The sequence below is a fragment of the Dermochelys coriacea genome, chromosome 3 (genome assembly GCF_009764565.3).
Source record: "Dermochelys coriacea isolate rDerCor1 chromosome 3, rDerCor1.pri.v4, whole genome shotgun sequence".
In the NCBI taxonomy this organism is placed as follows: domain Eukaryota; kingdom Metazoa; phylum Chordata; order Testudines; family Dermochelyidae; genus Dermochelys; species Dermochelys coriacea.
The window spans coordinates 89771951-89794442 of NC_050070.1; positions in this window are offsets into that span (position 1 = coordinate 89771951).

Sequence of the window (22492 nt, forward strand, 5' to 3'; positions counted from 1 at the left end):
CACTCTTATTCTACAGCAGCATCAGTCATAACCAAGGGAGACATAAGGGAGGAATATGGCAAGAAAAAATATATGAATATGTAAATTAAAGTAAACTTAAAAATGACTAATATATGAACTTGCAAATTCAAGGAAATTTACGCCTTATCCAACTTCCTAGCATGCAAGTAACATTTGATAAGACCACCCCCACCTCCATTACTCACAGATAGTTAAATTGATCTGGAGTTTATAGAATTAAATAGTATCCCATTAAATAGCTTGTGGGAACTCTAGTGGTGCTTTCTCTGTCCTTTACCCCAGCAGCAATGTTGTGTATAATTAGTAAACATTTAGGCAAAGAGCCTAAATCTTCTGCTTGGTTTACCTCATTTTCTACATAGTGTTGTGTTTATGTTATTATACTGCAATGTTAATTACAGTATATGTTTCATGGTTCCTTTAAAAAAAAAGTCTATATATAAAGGAGGACATTTCTGGAAGCTGCAATAAGCCATGTTGCTATTGCCACACTATGTTATAACTTAATTTGGTTTTAGATTTTTACCTGGCATATACTTGAAAAAAATTTGATAAGCAAATCTCTCTCTCTCCCACCCTGCCCCCATGCACTCTAGGCTTGGGGCGGGAGGCAATGAGCCTAACTGAAGTCTATACAGAAATGTTCAGAAAAAAAAATCAGTAATCCACAGTGTATGACGATCCAGATCATACCCATGATGTGCTAAGCCCATGTCCTGTGCAAAACATTAGTCTTTATATTATGCAGAATCAACCCTGAATTTTTGCAGCATTACCCTCCACCAACTATTCCCCCTGGGCCACTGCCACTTTGACAGGGCAGCAGAAGGTTTCTACTCTGGCTTCTGTATATAGCCGGTGGAATGCAGATTGAAAACTTTTATTTCCTATACCGTGTGTGTGTGTGTGTGTGTGCGCGCGCGCTTCTCCTTTGTATGGTTTTTGGCACAAAAGAGGAAGCTCAAGTCAGCTCTATTTGTTCTCATGGCCTCCTGAACTGAATTTTAAAAAAGGCCGAGTTTAATACATCCATGCTGAAAGTTTTAGCTTGCCTTTCAGCCTGCCATTTAACCAATGAAGGGCAACAAGATAACCAGAATTTCCCAAGGAAGTTAAGAGGAAGTTGTTCACCAGAGTTTAAATCACTGTAGTTTCAAATGGTTTTCATTCCATATTCAGTCTGTGTATATGGATCAGCCTGTGCTCCATCCATGGGGCTGTTAATTTGCTGGTTGTAAAGATGTAATAGTTGGGCTGTGCCGGTGACAGCTCTGTTTGTGACACATCCCCTCCCACAGTTGATAGAGGTCTGGTGCTCGGTCATAAAGTTCAATTCTCCTACACTTTATCAATCAAATTCTCTGTGTGACTCAGTTCAGGTAAGATTTAACAGTGGTAGTACAGCTTCTTCACAGTAAATATAGCAATTGGAAGGAAGAGTGAGCTTTACATTGTTCCCTTAATACATCAACTCTTTCAGCCGATTGTTCAAGTTTTAATGTTAATTCACAAGTGGTACAAAAAGTAGGATACATGAAAACCCCAGCTCCTTCTTAAAGACAATAAAATAGCAAGGATCCTATTTTCTGAATCCTAGTTTCTTTATATGTCATTGAAAAATTTCCTGTGGAAGTCACGAGGCCATTGTGAGTCTGTCTTTTTACTTCAGGACCAGGCTCCAATAGTTTTCATGCCACTATGAAATCTAAAGGCATTTCACTCACCCATTCCCTCCTAGCTCTGTGGCTGTGCTTTAATTTAGTGGCCTTCTTACTCAAAAATATTATTTTTCATACCTGGACTCATCATAAATTGTTGTAAATTTAGTGAATTTCACAAATAGCAACATACAATATACTCTGGCTTTAAAGTTTTGATTGCACAGCTTTTCTTTCCCTCTATTTTGACATATTAATATGATGGATACATCAGGGATGCCTGACAGAGAGCACTTTGCAGTTTTGCCATGCAGGTCTTGATGCTCTATTGGGGGCCTATTCAGAAAAAAAAATTACAGAATTAAAGGAATGTGGTTTAGCAGTTAGAGAGCAAGGGACAGGTTCAATGGTGATGGGAAGGGTGCTGTTAAGACATCAGGGTGTTTATTCACCTTCTCCAAAAAAGGGAACAGAATTAGCACACAGAGCCCACAGATCCACTTCACTCCCCACTCACCTGCAGTAGTTCAAACTGCCAACCCACTACAGTAAAGAAATGCCAGGGTTAACCTGCTTGAAAAAGATCAAATCCATAGCCAAGAGAAGTGCACCTAGCTACAAGCCAAGAGCCAATGAATTCTAAACCCAGGTCTTCTGCTGACTGTGTCCTTAATATTTCTGTGTACTTCACAACCCTCGTTGACCAAGGCGTCATAATCCCAGCTGTACCATTCACCCATTATACAGATACAGTAACCTTCTTCAACCTCCAGGTCATTTTAAGCAAAGCCAGAAACAGAACACAGGTCCTTACCAGAACAGGTCTAATGCTTAGTCACTTTACCACACTGCCTTTCATTTACAGGTTCATAAATTACATGCTTGTTTAACTCACACTAAGAGTGTGACACTAATAGAGTCCTTCTGTAGTGACCAGACCACAGACCAACCCCATGTAGAAGTGTACGAGTCTGCTTCTGCTAAGATACATTTTCCTTTTAGGTCAAGTGGTAGAAGCTCATGCTTTTAGCTCTAGAGTCCCCAGATTCAGTCACTTCAGAGGACCCAAACAGGTGTATCATTATGCATTAGACCTACTCTCCTCCCGGAGCCAGGAATCCGGCATCCTGACATACAACATTCTAATGTTAGTTCTTAAAGAGATGTATAACCCACTGCTAATGTATGTGTTGTGTTTCCCTCATAGAAGATAACAGCATTCCTTCCCACACCAGTTGTTCTGATAGGAGATGTGATATAGAACGGCTCTGTGCATTTGAGGACTGAAACCTGTTGTTGACCCATGATGGTAAAACACATTTGTTAGTGTAGGAACATGAAATAATTGTTGAAATGATTTTATCTAGTAAAACATATGTAGAGGTGAACTTCGATGTTGTGTTTATATTTATGTTATGGTTTAAAATCAATACTATATAGTTTTGTTTGAAGAAGAGGGAGAACAGGGATTAGGAGATTTTTGTCTGTGTACAGAGAGTGGAAAACCTGCCTGTGCAAACTCCAAAAAGCAGGACTTGATTTAATAAACTTATCTCTCCAGAAAACAGCTTCTTTCCCTGCTATTAGCACTTATTAGGGAATGAATGCCTCAGGATACTGCCAATAAGCTTTAGAGCCTTTTGCTTGTAGGTCTTCATTAGGAGTACAGTCCAGTTTAATAGGGAATAAAGTCATTTCAATCTAACAAATGTTTGCTGGCTCCTATATGAAACAGGTTTGATGAGTCCCAGCTCCAATATCACCAAATACACTCACCAAAAACTTACTTTGCACTAAATGGCAGGCTCAGCAAAGGAGACCAAGTTCATGGGCCATGGAGACTGCTGTACCCCTATTACCAAGTTTTCCCCCAGATGCTGGCAGGGCAGTGTGTGTGTGAATCTTTCCCTGCTACTGCTCTATGTATGTAAAGAGGAGGGTTTCATTCACCAGGGCTTTGTGAGCATTGAATTCATTCCACATAATTTTTATTTTAAAGCTGGCAGTATCCCCGATACTGTCACGGCTAACCTGGTGGCTGAACTTTGTGACTTTGTCCTGACCCATAACTATTTCACATTTGGTGACAATGTATACCTTCAAATCAGCGGCACTGCGATGGGTACCCGCATGGCCTCACAGTATGCCAACATTTTTATGGCTGACTTAGAACAACGCTTCCTCAGCTCTCGTCCCCTAATGCCCCTACTCTACTTGTGCGACGTTGATGACATCATCTGGACCCATGGAAAAGAAGCTCTTGAGGAATTGCACCATGATTTCAACAATTTCCATCCCACCATCAACCTCAGCGTGGACCAGTCCACACAAGAGATCCACTTCCTGCACACTACGGTGCTAAAAAGCGATGGTCACATAAACACCACCCTATATCGGAAACCTACTGACCGCTATTCCTACCTACATGCCTCTAGCTTTCATCCAGATCATACCACTCGATCCATTGTCTACAGCCAAGCGCTACGATATAACTGCATTTGCTCCAACCCCTCAGACAGAGAAACACCTACAAGATCTCTATCATGCATTCCTACAACTACAATACCCACCTGCTGAAGTGAAGAAACAGAATGACAAAGCCAGAAGAGTACCCAGAAGTCACCTACTACAGGACAGGCCCAACAAAGAAAACAGAACGCCACTAGCCATCACCTTCAGCCCCCAACTAAAACCTCTCCAACGCATCATCAAGGATCTACAACCTATCCTGAAGGACGACCCATCACTCTCACAGATTTTGGGAGACAGACCAGTCCTTGCTTACAGACAGCCCCCCAATCTGAAGCAAATACTCACCAGCAACCACACACCACACAACAGAACCACTAACCCAGGAACCTATCCTTGCAACAAAGCCCGTTGCCAACTCTGTCCACATATCTATTCAGGGGATACCATCATAGGGCCTAATCACATCAGCCACACTATCAGAGGCTCGTTCACCTGCGCATCTACCAATGTGATATATGCCATCATGTGCCAGCAATGCCCCTCTGCCATGTACATTGGCCAAACTGGACAGTCTCTACGTAAAAGAATGAATGGACACAAATCAGACGTCAAGAATTATAACAATCAAAAACCAGTTGGAGAACACTTCAATCTCTCTGGTCACTCGATCACAGACCTAAGAGTGGCTATCCTTCAACAAAAAAGCTTCAAAAACAGACTCCAACGAGAGACTGCTGAATTGGAATTAATTTGCAAACTGGATACAATTAACTTAGGCTTGAATAGAGACTGGGAATGGATGAGTCATTACACAAAGTAAAACTATTTCCCCCTGGTATTTCTCCCTCCCACCCCACCCACCACTGTTCCTCTGATATTCTTGTTAACTGCTGGAATTAGCCTACCTTGCTTGTCACCATGAAAGGTTTTCCTCCTTTCCCCCCCCTGCTGCTGGTGATGGCTTATCTTAAGTGATCACTCTCCTTACAGTGTGTATGATAAACCCATTGTTTCATGTTCTCTCTGTGTGTGTGTGTGTGTGTGTGTGTGTGTGTGTATATAAATCTCTCCTCTGTTTTTTCCACCAAATGCATTCGATGAAGTGAGCTGTAGCTCACGAAAGCTTATGCTCTAATAAATTTGTTAGTCTCTAAGGTGCCACAAGTACTCCTTTTCTTTTTACAGTTGTATGCAAATTAGTTGCAAGTATGCAAATACTCATTAACATTTTTACATTAAATGTCACATGTAGAACTGCATGAAATATGGCAGCTATTCACTGTGGCTACAGCTCTCCCTGTTTTCCACTCCTCTCAGTCCTTGCCAGCTAGCATTGCCACTCCACCCACATTGATCATTGCTGGGTTTTCTCCTGCTGCTGACATGAGAGATGGGGTGTGGGCAGATATAACAGGAAGCATCCCTTATTTGGGCTAGATGCTATGAGATATCCCTAAACTCCCTACAACCCTTTATTTTTAAACTCCATCCAAAGTAAGTCTGCACTAGATATATGGGCTGCATTGGTGGAAGGGAAGTTGTTCAGACTAAGAGGAACTTTTGTGGGAAGTATACATGAGGTGCTGAATGACTGAGTTGCTTAGGCTATGTCTACGCTACAGAATATGTTGGGAAAATGTATGTCGCTCAGGCATGTGAATATTCCATTCCCCTCAAGCAACATAAGTTACACCAATATAAGAGTTTGTTTGCACAGTGCTATGTTGGCAGGAGAGCTCTCTCCCATTGGCATAGAGCATCTTCACCAGATGTGCTGCAGCAGCACAGCTGTATTAGTACAACTGCTCCGCTGCAGCATTGTACATAGAGACATACCCTTAGTTTCTCACCTTTTACAGTTTGCCATGGTGGTCTGTTCAGTCCTGCAAACAACTCAGAGTTCACAATGTGTTAATGATTTGTTTACACCAACCAATTAATTAGAAGTCAATAATTTCTATTTGCTCTTCTCCTGAAGACATCATGAAACCATCCCCCCCACTTTCCTGCCACAATGAATCAATACCTACAGCAAATGAACCAAAGCACCACTCAGACCAGAAGTATATCTGCTTGAAGTGCTGATGGAACAGAGTAGAAGAGGAAGAATAGCATTTGAGAACACAGAGAGAGAGAGCGCGCGCGCGCACTTTGGCATTTGCTAAAACACATTGTACTAGAAGCCAGAAGAAAGCAGAGTTGTGTGATTATTATAGCTGCTTGCAGACACCAGAATTCTACTCTGTAGACCCAATCCTGCCCTGAGATGGCACAAAGTTCTCACCGCAGTCCATGGGATTCATGTGCAATTTTGCACACATCCAAAGGGCAGAAATTGGCCCATGGTAAGAGTGTTTCATGTAACTCAAAGCATATCTCAATCTTTACTTAGGTTCTTCTAAGACATCTTTCTCAATTACTTTATAAGCAAGGTCTGAATGAGTTCTCCCATGACAGCTAGTGATGAGCTGGGGAGAAAAGGCTTTTCTTCATTAACAGATTTAATTTACACGAACACAGTTACTCTGCCTAGGTATCCAGCAGACAGAGCTGTATTGCCAAAATGATCAGTTTTGGCTGGTGTTGGGTTACAAACCCCTTATTTTATTTTTCAACGGCTTCTTATTTACTCTGGTTTTCACAGAAGCCATCTGAAAAAGAGCTAACCAAGTGAAATTAATCATGAGTATATAATTACTCTTATGCTTTTACTGTCTTCTTTTACATTTCCTCCCACAGCTTCACAGGCCAAAAGATTCATCTCAGGGATGGTCCAGGTCTGCAACCCATATGTCAATCATTCCAACATATAATTCTTTTCTACGGTTACACCATATAAAGTGATAGTTTGTTACCCCCAGGCATTTTCCTCATTCCATGCCCATTCAGGGTATCACCATTTAAAGCTGTCACACACAAAAATTATAGAAAAATTGAAATAAATGTTCCAATTAAAATCAAACACAGAATCCAAGAAAAAAAATTAGGCAGTGATGAACTTTCTGTTAATAAACTCTGCAGCTAATAAATACTGTCAGTTGTTTCCTTAAAAGACTTCTCTGAATGAAAGCTCAAATCATGTTGCAAGGCAGAATTGTAGGTCTACTATCCATCATGATAGCTGCAGCACATAGTGCTGTAAACTCAAAAATGGGCATCCAGCTTGTCAGATTCTCATAAAATATGTCCAGCATCTCTCATCGTCTCAGGCTTTGAAGGACAAATGCAGCCATGCACATTGGCAAAGGCAGTTGAGATGTAAGGTGCAATGAGAATCCAAATGTAAAAACTTCCATGCTTTTATATTTTGTGCATGGTGTATGTTTCTGCATGTGCACCCTGTGTCATCTACGGATATTACACCTGAGTGCATTTCAGTAAAAGAGAGGAAGGGCATACCACTTGCTGTTCAGATTTTAGTTGCTCTTTTTAATAACAGTCTAAAGGGGAATGGAGGGAGGGGATGAAGCAGCTGATTTTCATGAACCTCCTGTCCTAAATAAGTAGATGAAAATACATGCTGAGCAAACCAAGCCACAACTGCTGTTCTATTAGAGTAAAAATAGTATTAATCTGTCATCCTTTATCATACTTTGATGATCATTAAACTAAGCAGACAAGCTGTTAATGGCTACAATGCCTGATATGCCCTGACAATATACAGGCAATAATGGGAAGTGAACAACTCCAAATCCTGCCCCATTGCCAGTGGGAATTAATTTCATCCAAGAATATTAAAAGGAATTGGCACCTGAAATTGCAAGCCTATTAGCAAAAATTTTTAATGAATCTGTAAACTCAGGAGTAGTACCGAATGATTGGAGAATTGCTAATATAGTTCCTATTTTTAAGAAAGGAAAAAAAAGTGATCTGAGTAACTACAGGCCAGTTAGTTTGACATCTGTAGTATGCAAGGTCCTGGAAAAAATTTTGAAGGAGAAATTAGTAAAGGACATTGAAGTCAATGGTAAATGGGACAAAATACAACATGGTTTTACAAAAGGTAGATCATGCCAAAACAACCTAATCTCCTTTTTTGAAAAGGTAACAGATTTTTTAAATAAAGGAAATGCAGTGGATCTAATTTACCTAGATTTCAGTAAGGCATTTGATACCGTGCCACATGGGGAATTAGTTAAATTGGAGAAGATGGGGATCAATATGAACATCAAAAGATGGATAAGGAATTGGTTAAAGGGGAGACTGCAACAGGTCCTACTGAAAGGCGAACTATCAGGTTGGAGGGAGGTTACCAGTGGAGTTCCTCAGGGATCGGTTTTGGGACCAATCTTATTTAATCTTTTCAATACTGACCTTGGCACAAAAAGTGGGAGTGTGCTAATAAAGTTTGCAGATGATACAACGCTGGGAGGTATTGCCAATTCAGAGAAGGATCGGGATATTATACAGGAGGATCTGGATGACCTTGTAAACTGGAGTAATAGTAATAGGATGAAATGTAATAGTGAGAAGTGTAAGGTTATGCATTTAGGGATTAATAACAAGAATTTTAGTTATAAGTTGGGGACACATCAATTAGAAGTAACGGAAGAGGAGAAGGACCTTGGAGTATTGGTTTATCATAGGATGACTATGAGCTGCCAATGTGATATGGCTGTGAAAAAAGCTAATGCGGTTTTGGGATGCATCAGGAGAGGCATTTCCGGCAGGGATAAGGAGGTTTTAGTACCGTTATACAAGGCACTGGTGAGATCTCACCTAGAATACTGTGTGCAGTTCTGGTCTCCCATGTTTAAAAAGGATGAATTCAAACTGGAGCAGGTACAGAGAAGGGCTACTAGGATGATCCGAGGAATGGAAAACTTGTCTTATGAAAGGAGACTTAAGGAGCTTGGCTTGTTTAGCCTAACTAAAAGAAGGTTGAGGGGAGATATGATTGCTCTCTATAAATATATCAGAGGGATAAATACAGGAGAGGGAGAGGAATTATTTCAGCTCAGCACCAATGTGGACACAAGAACAAATGGGTATAAACTGGCCACCAGGAAGTTTAGACTTGAAATCAGACGAAGATTTCTAACCATCAGAGGAGTGAAGTTTTGGAATAGCCTTCCAAGGGAAGCAGTGGGGGCAAAAGATCTATCTGGTTTTAAGATTCTACTTGATAAGTTTATGGAGGAGATGGTATGATGGGATAATGGGATTTTGGTAAGTAATTGATCTTTAAATATTCAGGGTAAATAGGCCAAACCCCCTGAGATGGGATATTAGATGGATGGGATCTGAGTTACCGAGGAAAGAATTTTCTGTAGTATCTGGCTGGTGAATCTTGCCCATATGCTCAGGGTTTAGCTGATTGCCATATTTGGGGTCGGGAAGGAATTTTCCTCCAGGGCAGATTGGAGAGACCCTGGAGGTTTTTCGCCTTCCTCTGTAGCATGGGGCATGGTTGATTTGAGGAAGGCTGCTCTTCTCCTTGAAGTCTTTAAACCATGATTTAAGGACTTCAATAGCTCAGACATGGGTGAGGTTTTTCATAGGAGTGGGTGGGTGATATTCTGTGGCCTGCGCTGTGCAGGAGGTCGGACTAGATGATCAGAATGGTCCCTTCTGACCTTAGTATCTATGAATCATAGAACATCTGAGTTGGAAGGGACCTCAGGAGATCATCTAGTCCAACCCCCTGCTCAAAGCAGGCACAATCCCTAATTTTTTTTGGCCCCAAAAAAACATAGCTTTAATTTAATTTATTTATCTATTGTCATTAAATTCTAATTTTCTAGCCCATTTGGCCATTTGCTTCTAACTTCTAATGCATCAACCAAAGAATAATGATCAGTAAATGTTATCAAAACAATTTACACTGAAGCTAATTGCTGATTATTTGTGGGTCCAGCATGACAGAAGAGGTGACAAAAAAGAATGTGTTTCAACTGGCACTAAAACTATGAAAATGCCATTTTATGTATTTTACCTGACCCAAGTCAACATTCCTCCTTTAAATCTTTTCAAATTTTCTTTTGATATTTTCCAGTGAGCTAAAGTATCCTGTTCCGTAAAGATGATTGACTGCAAATAATATATTGGACATATTGGACCAGAGATGAAGTGAAAAAAACATGATTACATTAAGGTTAAGAAACTAGCTCCTGGTTTATGAATAAAAAGTATTTGGAGACATTTAGATTTAACTAAGATTCAATGGAAAAGGCTGTAAAAGTTGAAAATGAAGTTAGTTCTGTGTTGCTATTATTGTTTTATTCGGTTGGAATCAGTGAGGCTTAAACATATAGTATGCTATAGTCAGCTGTTCCATCAGTGTATCACAGTACTGACCTGAAGGTTTCAACCTACAGTGGAGCGTGCCAAGAGACACTTACAGACTGCAGGCTCATTCAGCTCTAAGATAACCTATTGCCTCTGAAGAGAGCAGTATTGGGAATAGGTGGACAGCAGTAAAGTGGAGTGATGAAATCAAGAGGCTTATTTCACACTGGGTTCCTTGCAGCTATCTGACTGAAGGCATTTTTTTGTTGGCTCAGGTCAAGATCTATTTCAAACGCAGGTCACACATCAAGGTTGCAGCTGTGCAAGCTCTGAGCAAAAGAACTCCACTCACTGCATTTATCTAAACAACAGCAAAAGACTGGAAGGCGGAGTTGGACAATGCAATGGAATGCTTGTTCCCATTAGATCCTTCTGTAAATATACAGTGGGAGGGGGAAAAAAAACTATACAGGATCCCAAAGAATCTACTTCTGTCAGGGGCTAAGATGGAGAAGTCCAAAACCTTAACTAACTGTCCAACACATAATGCTTGTTTCCTGGTAAGCCATGTGTGATTTTGCCCATAGTACCAGAAAACTACTAATGCACATTAAACTGCAGCTGGCAGATTCTCCTCTTGCTAACACAAGTTTAAATCAAGAATAACTCCTGGGAAGTCATCTAGAAACAGCAGTGAAAAGCTGGTGTAATTCACACAGGGATTCCCATATGCAATAATACATTTTGTTCAGCAATAATCTTTAGTTATCTCATAAGTCCCAAACTAGGACATACATTTTGGTCATGGTAAATACAGCAGGTACTGCATTGATCTGGAAGTTGGGAGTCAGAAAGGACCCATTTCCTCCTCATTTACAGTTTGGGTCACATCTCTGTTCTATTAAGGCTCTGTTTGTGCCACTCTGTTGGCAGAAAGGAACAGTAAAGTCAGCTTAACCAGCTACACCAAAAACGTATTAAGGGAGTCCCCAAATAGTCCACAATAGCCGTGAATGTAGGGGAAGTTGTTCAGAAAAGGGGTCATGACTGGAATTTCTTTATGGTCCAGCTTTTTGCAGACACTGGAAGAAATTCTTGGGCAGCACAGTGTAAGTTTCAGCAGCAGTGGGGCTGCTCTAATTTACACTCAGGACCAAATCAGCCTGCAGCATTCTTTGAATTGAGGAGCCACAAAATTAGATGTAGGAGCGCTATCTGAGGAGCCTCTGAAACCTATCAAAGGTATTCTGGTTAGACAGATCTCTATAAACCATATGGTGGCTTGAAGAACTGCAAATCCCAGGGTGCTTCATGGGTGCCCTCGGGGACTAGACTAAGCTTCTTGGGTCAGAGACTGCTGCAGAGGTGGCTCCATTTCGTGGGCAGGGACCTAGAAAAGAGCTGCTGCTCCCTTTGAGGTCTGGGCCAAATAAAACTGTCACAGAGTCCTTTTGTTGAGTTGCTGGGATTGAAGACATGCAACAGTTAGTTAACTGGGCTCCTTCTCTGCAGCTAGGCATTGAGACCAAAAGCCAGAGGCTGTCAGTTGTGCAGCAGATCTGACTTTGGCTTACAGACGACTGAGGAAAGTGTAAGTTAGCCATGGGGTATGCTCTCTGTGTTGAAGATACAGTTTTAAGACTTGGTGTGTCTACGCAAGTCTAAGAAGAAAAGGGGAAATTTATGGCTTTGTCAGAAACAGAGGTTACTGCTATAAACAGCAGTTCCTGCTATCTAGTACTGGGCAACTTAAGCTGGCTACAGTACAAACTTCCCTCACTCCTTGTTTCACCTGGACTTACAGGGTGCTGGCCTGAACTCCTGCTCACCCAGCATGCCAACACAAGAGAGGGCCCAGGACTACACACTGAAGGGAGAGTGCACACAGGTATGGGGTGGATCTGTGTAGAATGCTAATAGCACTGGTTAGGTTTGTGTTGCTGTTGAAAGCTGCAGCCATTAGCCGAACAATTGCAGTACCACCTACTGACCTGGATGGTAGTTATAACAGTTAACCAATATTAATCTGTTGCATTTTCCATTGTATGTTGCTAGGAAAACTTTTAAGTAAAATTGTGTTGGTTTTATTTTGGGTGTTTATTGCATCTGTAAGACCTGTTATTTATACTGTTGTTCCTGGAGGCAACTGAAGTGCACCTACAGGTGTATACAGTGTCTGGCCCAATGGAGGCACCGCCAACTATAGATAGTCATATGAGTAAGGGGACTACTGCAGAAGGGTGACTAGAGAATTCCCACCTCATTCCCCATCGCAACTGGGATCCTCAGGATCTCCATTATTAATAGATGGGTTGCCTGCTCCTGAGTACCCTGGGAGGGAAAAGGGGGTTGCCAGAATAAAGCCATCTTCCCCCCACCACTCTCTCCATATCCTATAATGATCATAGCTCAGCCAAATCCTTGAATCAGACTCCATACTTCCTTCTCCCATCACTGCCACTCCATATTCTCTTTCCTATTCCCTTCATTAAACAAAAAGAAAAAAGGGAATTCCTTAACCCAGCACTGAGCCCTTTCCTCGAGATCTTATTTGTGGAGCTTTGAATGCTGTGAGGTACACTTCTTGTGGCCACTCTTTCTCCCAGATCCTACCTATCTCCTTCTCTGTCCTTTTACCTGTGCTCTCCTCTTTAGGACACCAGGTCTAAAACCAAAATGCTCCAAAACATTCTTTCTGCTTTGCACTGTCTATTTACCCCAGCATAGCCTCCAAATTTACCTCTGTCTTGTTCCTGTGTCAAATGGAGTCACACTTCTTGGGAGTATGCTGAAAATGCTCCATATTGGTTGAGGATCTTGTGCAAGAGGGTGAGTTATTAAATGGTATGATGCATTTTCAAAATCTCTTTCTAGTTTTGCTGACATGCTCTACAAGGCTGCAATGCCATTCTGCCCTGCTCCTGGAGCATCACAGCAGAGAGCATTCTGGGAATGCCACAGCCCAGAATTTTCTCCACTCCAGTATGGTACCACAGCATTTCAGCAGCACAGCATGTACAATTATGTGAATTAAAGATGCTTTAGCAATTGAACAGAACATCATGGAGAACAATGGGGTGCATAACTCTGAGAAACTTAAACCTGTCTTTGTCCCTTGTGTCTGATTTAAAACCCCATCTAGGCAAAGGATTCCTTTTTATGTACCAGACACAGCTCCATCCAGCCTATCACACATCTCTAGATGTTAACCTGCATAGACTGCATATGAAATAAAATGTGGGAAAGATCTACAACCTCCCTCAATACTTCCCCTCCCTTACTTTCCACCATCATCCTCACTTACTGAAGATGAAGGTTAATATTAAACATTGCATTAATGGTTGTCAAATCAATCATGATCTTCTCTGAGTTATGCTAGACAGAAGCTACACACTTTATAAGAAATCAGACAAAGGCTTATGCCGAAAGTGGATGAGATAATGTAAAATCACTTATACAGGCACTCTAGAGATAGAACCCTGTTTAATATTTAATATAGTCATTAACCTGAGAACGGGAGAAAGAGGGTAATGGATGGCCTATTGCCTTCACCCACAGGACAAGGTTCTGAAGTGAGCCATCTCCCCTGGGGCAAGTATCATACATGCCTAAAATCTATAAAGAGGGTCACAGATGAAAGAAGTTTGAACAGTCTCAAAATTCCCACATGAGTTATTTCAAAATTGCAGGATGCATCCAGAATCAAAAGCAGAGAGACTAACCATATCATAGATGGCCATAGCAATCTAAATGCTCACTTAGTTTATTATGGCAACAGACATACTGTAGCAGAGAATAACCAACACATCTAGAGAAGTTACAGTAAATAATTATTGAAGAAAACTACCAACAAGAAACATTACTCTTGCCTTTTCTTCTATTTCTACTTTTTTCCCCCCGCTTTCATGACCAGCTCTTGGGAATCACTTTTGAGTGACAGAGATCCCTGAACCAGATTTCACAATGAGAAATCTGGGTTTACATTACAAAAAATAAAGATCTAAAGCAGTTTAAGCATTTCAATTTACAGGCAACCTTTTTAATACCCTGAATATTTTTACATAGAAATAGTGTGAACAGTATGTATTTATGCAGCATGTAGCTAAGTTTATACTGTAATCATTATAATAGAGGCCCATCATTGTTGGCACAGGAGAGGTATAATTTGCACATTCTTGCCCCAGTGAGGGCTGCAGCACCTATCTATTCTAGGTATTTAAAATTTCTCCAATTATCATGGTATCACCACAACACCCCTGGGAGGTAGCAAAGTGCCAGTATGTCTGTATTACAGACGGGGAGCTGAGCCATTGAGAGAATAATTGACAAATCCAAGGTACCACAAGATGTCTGTGGTGCAGCAGTGACTTGAACCCAGGTCTCCCAAGTCCAAGGCTTTCCCCCAACACCTTTTTCCTTCATCTCTTTCTCCAATAAGGATAGAGGGGTAGGAGGGGCATAAACCAGCCATTCATCCAGTTTGGGACTGGACAGTCCTCTTTTTCTAAGTATTGGAGGAGTAGCCATGTTAGTCTGTATCCACAAAAACAACAAGGAGTCCGGTGGCACCTTAAAGATTAACAGATTTATTTGGGGATAAGCTTTTGTGGATAAAAAAAGCCCACTTTTTCAGATGCAACAGATGCATCTGAAGTGGGGGTTTTTACCCACAAAAGCTTATCCGCAAATAAATCTGTTAGGCTTTAAGGTGCCACCGGACTCCTTGCTCTTTTTCTAAGGTTTCTTCCCTGTCCAGTACTGAGACAAAACCAGACATGGTTTTGTCCAGTATTATGGATGGGGACACCATTTTGAAGAGTATGTGGCAGAGGGAGAAGGGGTAATGCCATTCCTGGAAGTACTGGAATTCCCCAATATTCTGGTGATATGGTAGAGGCCACTCTACAGGGGCAAGTTCATCCCAAGAGGAAGGGATAGGGTTTTCCACTGCCACACTTTCTCAAGGACTTCATTAAATAGAGACTGAAGTTAGGAATATGCTGAGTCAGCCACGTCCCCCAGATGACAGCACGGCTACTTGTGAAATTGTGCTGGCTGCCTGGGGGCACCCTGGCTGAGGGGAGATAATAACTGCCTTCTATTGTGATGTGTTCGGTCAGAGATCCCCTTGGGACTGTCACCTGATGTGCTGAATTTACCTCCGAGCCCATTTTCTCAGCCATCTTGGGACTCCAGAACCCTGCCTTGTTAAGCCAGACACACTAGTCTTCTGCAACACAGACAGAGGTCTGGCCCACGCCCTCAAAGCTGCAGACTTTAACTGAAAACCACTCAGCAGGTTACCTATCTCCAGCACCCAGTTCCCAATGGGTTCCAAACCCCAAATACATCCATTTTACTCTGTATAAAGCTTATACAGGGTAAACTCATAAATTGTCCTCCCTCTATGATACCGATAGAGAGATATGCACTGCTGTTTGCTCCCCCAGGTATTAATTACTTACTTTGAGTTAATTAATAAACTAAAGTGATTTTATTAAGTATAAAAAGTAGGATTCAAGTGGTTTCAAGTAATAACAGATAGAACAAAGTAAGTTACCAAGCAAAATAAAACAAAACACACAAGTCTAAGCCTAATACATTAAGAAACTGATTACAGATAATATCTCACCCTCAGAGAGTTCCAATAAGCTTCTTTCGCAGACTAGACTCCTTCCTAGTCTGGGCCCATTCCTTTCCCCTGGTACAGCCCTTGTTAGTTCCAACAGGCATTATAGGTGACAAGTAGGGGCTCTCTCATGACTGGAACCCCCTTTGTTCTGTTCCACCCCCTTTTATATCTTTGGCACAAGGCAGGAATCTTGTGTCTCTCTGGATCCCCACTGCTCCTTCTAAATGGAAAAGGACCAGGTTTAAGATGGATTCCAGTATCATGTTACACATGTCACTGTACGAACTCATTCTTCATTCTTCCAGGGTTGGCCTGTAGGTACCTAGGCAGGCTTGTAGGTAAACAAACCCATTCACAGTTCAGTGATTCTGAAGCACCCTTAATGACTTCCACTTAATATGTTTGAATCAGTAATACAAGTTTATATCTTATTTTCCTAACTCCAGACATAGAAAGAATACGTGAACACACTCAGTAGATCATGAGCTTTGTAATGATACCTTATAAGAGACTTTTTGCATAAAGCATATTCTAGTTACATCTATTTACACTCAAGCATATTTTTATAAAGCATATGGAGTGCAATGTCATATCTCTCACTGCAGCTTTGTGATGGTGGACTTCCCACTGCTGGGGCACACTGCATCTGGAAACTGGCATAGGCCCAGGATGCATCTGGCCTATTGAAATAGAGCAGTCAAAAAAGGGACAATTTTTTTGTAGGCAAGTCTCATTTTCCTACCAGCTTTACACTGAATGTTGATAGTATACTGTATAAGTTTACAGAATGCTACTTACAGATACTATCTAAATGCTATGGGACAACAAATAGTGATTTTTAAGCATTAAGGTAAATAAACATTGCTTATTTTTCCTCACAGTGAGATAAATGCCTGTTAGCTGTACTAATATTACTAATTAGTTGATGGTAGTGACCAAAGACCCTACTGAGGTCCTGTTGTGTTGGTCACTGTATAAACAACTAAACAAGAAATTTCCCTCCCTGAAGAGTTTGCAATCCAAATAGACAAGACAGACATAGGAAGGAGGAATTAAATGCAGCATACAAGAAGAAGTTAGGCTGATGATAGGTCACAGCTTATTACATCCATCTATTGTATTTTAATGGAAAGATTAATGTGGGACCTTTGGGTATTAATGAAGAATGCAATCAAACTGGTGACTTAACTTGGAGGAGTCTATTTCCAAAGACCTTCCTTTCTTTAAAATCAAAGATTAAGCTGCAGTATTTTGAACACTAAAAATATCCAAAATAGAAAAGGAGTGATTACTGACTTCTAAAGTTCAGCTAAATATTATGCACTTTGCTAGCTTTCGGGATATACCAAGAATCAAGCTCTGTAGGGAAAGGGTCAGATTTTCAAAGATAATTAGGAATATAAAAATGCAGATAAGGAGACCAGTGGGATTTTCCAAAGCCTTTGAGCACTTTAGGCACCTAACTCCTATTGAAATCAATAGGAGTAAAGCACCCGTGGTGCTTTTGAAAATCTCAGTAGGGGCCTATTTTCATCTTTTAAAATCTTGCCTGATGGCCCTTTGGACTAATACATTATTTTGTTCCACTATCTCTTCTCCCAAGAATACTAAGTCCAAGTACTAGAGCTACTGCACTTCATAAAGCCTATTTTTAAAATCCTGCATGTTCACGGAGGGGGAAGTGGGAGGGACTTCGCTTTATTGAAGCCCAGTCCTGGGATGTGCTGAGTATCCTGGAACCCTGCTGAATTCCAGGGGAGATGAGGCAGCTCATGCCTTGAAGGGTCAAGTCATCTCAGCACTGTTATAGCACGAGCTGCTTCATCCTATTCTTATCACGCTGTTATGTATTATGACTGTAGTGCCATTAGTTTGTGTGGCACTTTCTAAGGAAATAAAGAAACAAGATCCCTGCCACAAGGAATCTGCAGTCTTGATTAGGCCAATACCATAACACAAATGACAAGTAGTATGGGGACAGAAAAGGAGGAAGAGACAAATGTAACTGATGACAAGGGAATATTGCTATGAAGGGAAGAATAGATTACTCTAGCGAGCAAATCATTTTTTTGCACATTTATTGCATACTTAATTAATTTATTAACACGATCGTAATAATATTATAACTGCTACTAGTTCTACAGAGGGTTAGATAAGTGCAGAAATTCATAATGCCAGTACAGAAAAAAAGCTGAAGAAGAGTCTTTAATGTCTTGGTTTCGTGTAGCAAATATCCTTGCATTTCCTGCACATGTTCAATTCCGTTTCACCGTATGTTTCATCTACCTTCAGCTAATATGAATTTGTCTGACTTCAGCTTTGGTATAACAAGATCCAATGACTGGAAGTTCAAGCTAGTCAAATTCAGACTAGAAATAAGATGCAAATTTTTAACAGTGAGGGTACCTAACTGTTGGAACAACTTATCAAGTGTTGTGGGGGAGTCTCCATCACTGGAAGTATATAAATCCAGATTGCATGCTTTTCTAAGATCTGCCCTAGTTCAAACAGGTATTATTTTGGAGAAATCCCATGCCCTGTGTTATACTAGATGATCAGAATGATCCCTTCTGGCCATATATTCTATAAATCTATGAATCCATTCTTTCCCATAAGTGACTTCAAAATTTTCAAATGAGCATCAACCTGCTTCTAAAATTACACCCACTGTTGTCTATACCTAAGCTCTTGTTCTGGCACAGACTCAGACATGCACTTACAAATTGAATTTGTTGAGTACTAACTGGGTACTTTGATTACTGCCTGTTTGTGGGCACAGATTCATGAGCCAGATCTTCCAGCCTGGTGCAGCTGCACTTGCTGCAGGATACAAAGGCCAGGGAGGAAAAGATGGCTTTTAAGGCACTTCTCTGCTTCCCCAGGCCTAGGGCCGGGTATGGGTTGGTTCGGTCCCAATGTAACTTTCAGCAGCCACTATCCTGGCAATAACTGTCCCTTAAGGGAACATTTTACTGGCCAAGGATCAATGACTCACAAGCCTGTCTGGCTACATCACTTCTCCCACTGATTGCTAAGTGCTTCACTAGCTTGCTGGAGTTGTGGGAGGAGTGTAATTTCCAGCTCTTGAATCTGGTCAGATCATCAGCTGCAGTATCCCTGCCCTGCAGCAATGATTCAGCTCTTTATCAAATACAAATTAAGCAACTGTCAGTTCTACATTGCATATGGAAAACAGCTTCTCCAACAACACAGTGCCTACTAACACCAGGCTGAGTCATTGCTTCAGTCCTAACTCAGGGTTTGTCTGCACTGGCAGCAGAGGTGTAATTTCCAACTTGGGGAGACATAGCCATGCTAGCTCTGATTGAGCTAGTTCATGTCCTAAAAATAGATATGTAGCTGTACTGGCATAAGCTGGAGGACAGACTAGCCATCTGAATACAAGCCCTAGGTATATACTCAGGCAGCTAGCCCTGTCCCACTGCACACTAACTGGATCACAGCTAGCACAGGTATGCCTACCTGACCTGGTAATTACACCTCCATCTCTAGTATAGACATACCCTCAGAATCTGATCCAGCTCCCAAAAGATTTCCATTGCCTTCAATGGGAGTTGGATCACTCCCTCAGAGAGCTTAAAGAATTGTCTATGACTCTTCCTGCACCATCTTGTATGTTTCTAGTGACTGTTTCCATCAAATCCAATTCTGCTATTACTGCTATCTGATGCGATCACAGCCAAGGTGATACAGCTACATCAGACATCTCTGTGGCAGCAGCCTTTAAATGAATTCATTTCAGAGCTGCTTTGCTGCCCCGCTGTTAGGCTGAGCATCACCTATTAGCGCTGAATATTCTCTCCTTCTTCCTAATAATGGACATTTTTCTCCCTGAACTTTCAGCTATTGTGCTTTGCTGAACTCTGCTATTTATTGTATTGGGCATAGCACGTTGAGACAGCAATATAAAAACTGTAAATCAGTTGCTAGCATTGAGAGGCTGTGGTTGAACTCAAACATTTTTATAATGATTAAGTGAATCTGGAGTGGAAAAAAGTGTAATACACTTTTGTACCTGTAATTTCTGCTCACATAAGAAAAAAAAATGTTAAAGGAATTTGAGTTCAAAGTCAGAAGTAAAGTGGTCTTTGCCATCAGAGATATTTGCATAATAATAATTAAAAAAACACCGATGAAGATGAATCACAGCATTAAAAGAAATCTCCCAGTAAGTTCAACATCCTTGCCCATGCTTACAGCAAGCAATGGAGGTGTTAAAATGAAATGCTAAACTCTTAATGACTGGCTAAAAAATCCAAACGCCTCAGGGTGATATTTTCAAGCATGGCAACCAATATGGCATGTTTATATGTTTGAATGCTATGTTTGAAATTGATAGTCACTTCTAATGCTGATAAAGCAGCAAAACTTTTTCACTTGGTTTGCTATCACTAAACTTCTAAATTTAGAGTGAGCCATTCTGTGTAAAGAATTCTGTGAGCCATTTGTTAACATGCTATACAGTGCCAGTTTTTACTCTTTTTAAATAGTGATAATAGTACAAGTACTTTATTTTTCTAAACTCTGTTTTTTAAAACTAACAGTTTTTTTAAAACTGTATATCATTTCCTGTTGTAATTCAAAGCACCATCCAGTGCTTTGTATTGTTAAAAAAAGGATTTCACAGCACTGTTTCCACACAGACACCCTTTATGTTAATTACATTTCACTGAAAGGTAGTGTGGTCTAGTGGGTAGGACAACAGATTGCAACTCAGCAGACCTTGCTTCTGTTTTTGTACTGTTCTCTGTACTCTCCCACTGATCTGCTGTGTGACTTTGGGCAAGTCACTTCACCTCTGTGCCTTTATTTAGCCCTCCCACCTCCTGCTCTTTTATGCTGCAAACGCCTCAGGAGTGGGATTGTCTCTTATTATGTGTTTGCATAGCTCCTAGTAGGATAGGGCCAATACAAGATGTAGCCTCTAGATGAAACTATAATAAAACAACATAACCGTAGCCCTTCTGGCAGATGGTGTCAGCAGCAACAAGGAGTGAGATCAATATCTATGGGTTCCTCTTAACAATTAAAAAGAGAACCAGCTTGAGGCCCCACCCAGTAATCTGGGGAAACTAATCACCACCCCTAGCAGCAAGCATTGAGTCGAGGTAGAGCAAAAGAGCACTTTTATTAAAAAGGAAAGTGAACCCAGCATTAAATTTGTGAAAACACCACAACCACAATTCAAAAGCTTGTAACCATAAGCGAATACCCACCCTACAGTACGTGGGCAGCATCCTTTGCCTCAGTTTCCCACCTTGTGGCATGAAAGTTTGATGAATGACTGTCCCTTTACCATGCTTGTAGCAAGCAATGGGGGCATTAAAATGAAATATTAATCATGTCCACTTTTCCTCCTCTGCACCTCACTCACAGATGGTTTTCCTTGATCAGCAAAGAATTCAGCATTCAGAGGTGCATTCAAGCGGGCTCCCCTCCCACCTCTGATTGGCAGGAGAGGGCACTGAGAAATGTCTGCTGCTCCCGCACACTTCTGCAACTGGCTTATTGCTACTGCTGAAGCTGTTTCCCCTGCTGCGGCTGCTTGCCGCCCACTGCCGCTTCTGCCATGCTGGGTTCTGAGGTTGACCCTTTGGCTAAGCTTTTGGTGATTTCAGCTCTCCACAATTTCACGAGGTGCAGGGAATCCCACTGCTAGGCAGCCTCTGTGTTGTCTTTTACTGCAACACTGCCCCTCCCTCCCTCCCCCCCCCCCAAAGGTTTTGCTTCTAGACCTGCTTATCAGTGATTCAACTCAGGTAATTACTGAACAGAAACAATGGACTCCCCATTGTGTCTAATCAGCTCTGTCCTCAAACACTGGAACAGGGAGAGACAATGGGTGTCTAGGACTCCTTAAGCAGAGGCCACACCACCCCCACAGAAACAGTCCCCAGACCCACTCTTTTTCACTGGGATTTGGTATTCCTACCCCTGCTTACAAAGTGAGTTTCAGTTTGCAGCATGCAACTCCCCAGTAAGACATAGAGGGTCAAGTGCCACCCCCCAAGGAGCCGGCCCCAGCGGGAAGCAGAAGGGGCTGGGCCAAACCTGGAGCGAAAGGCGCAAGGCCAGAGCCTCTTTTGGCCATGCTGGGATGTGCAGCAGCTGCCTTGGAGAGCACCTGGCTGCGGCGTCAGGCTGCACCCTGCCCAGGCTCAACTTCCGGGACAGTGGTGGAGCGAGCTGGAGTTCCCCCTCACCCCTTAGCATGCTCAGAGTCAGCCCCTGTCCCAGAAGCTGAGCCTTGGCAGGGGGCATGTCTGCCACCACTGCCACCAGGTGCTCTGCCAGGCAGCTGCTGTGCTGCACCGAGCAGCATCTGGGAGCGGCTCCATCCCACTCCCCACTGTCAGGGAGAGCAGCTGAACATGCTGCGGGGGGAGCCGGTGCAGCAGGAAGACAGAGCCCCTCCCCCACAACAAGTAACATGAGGTGGAGGAGAGGGGGCAGGGATATC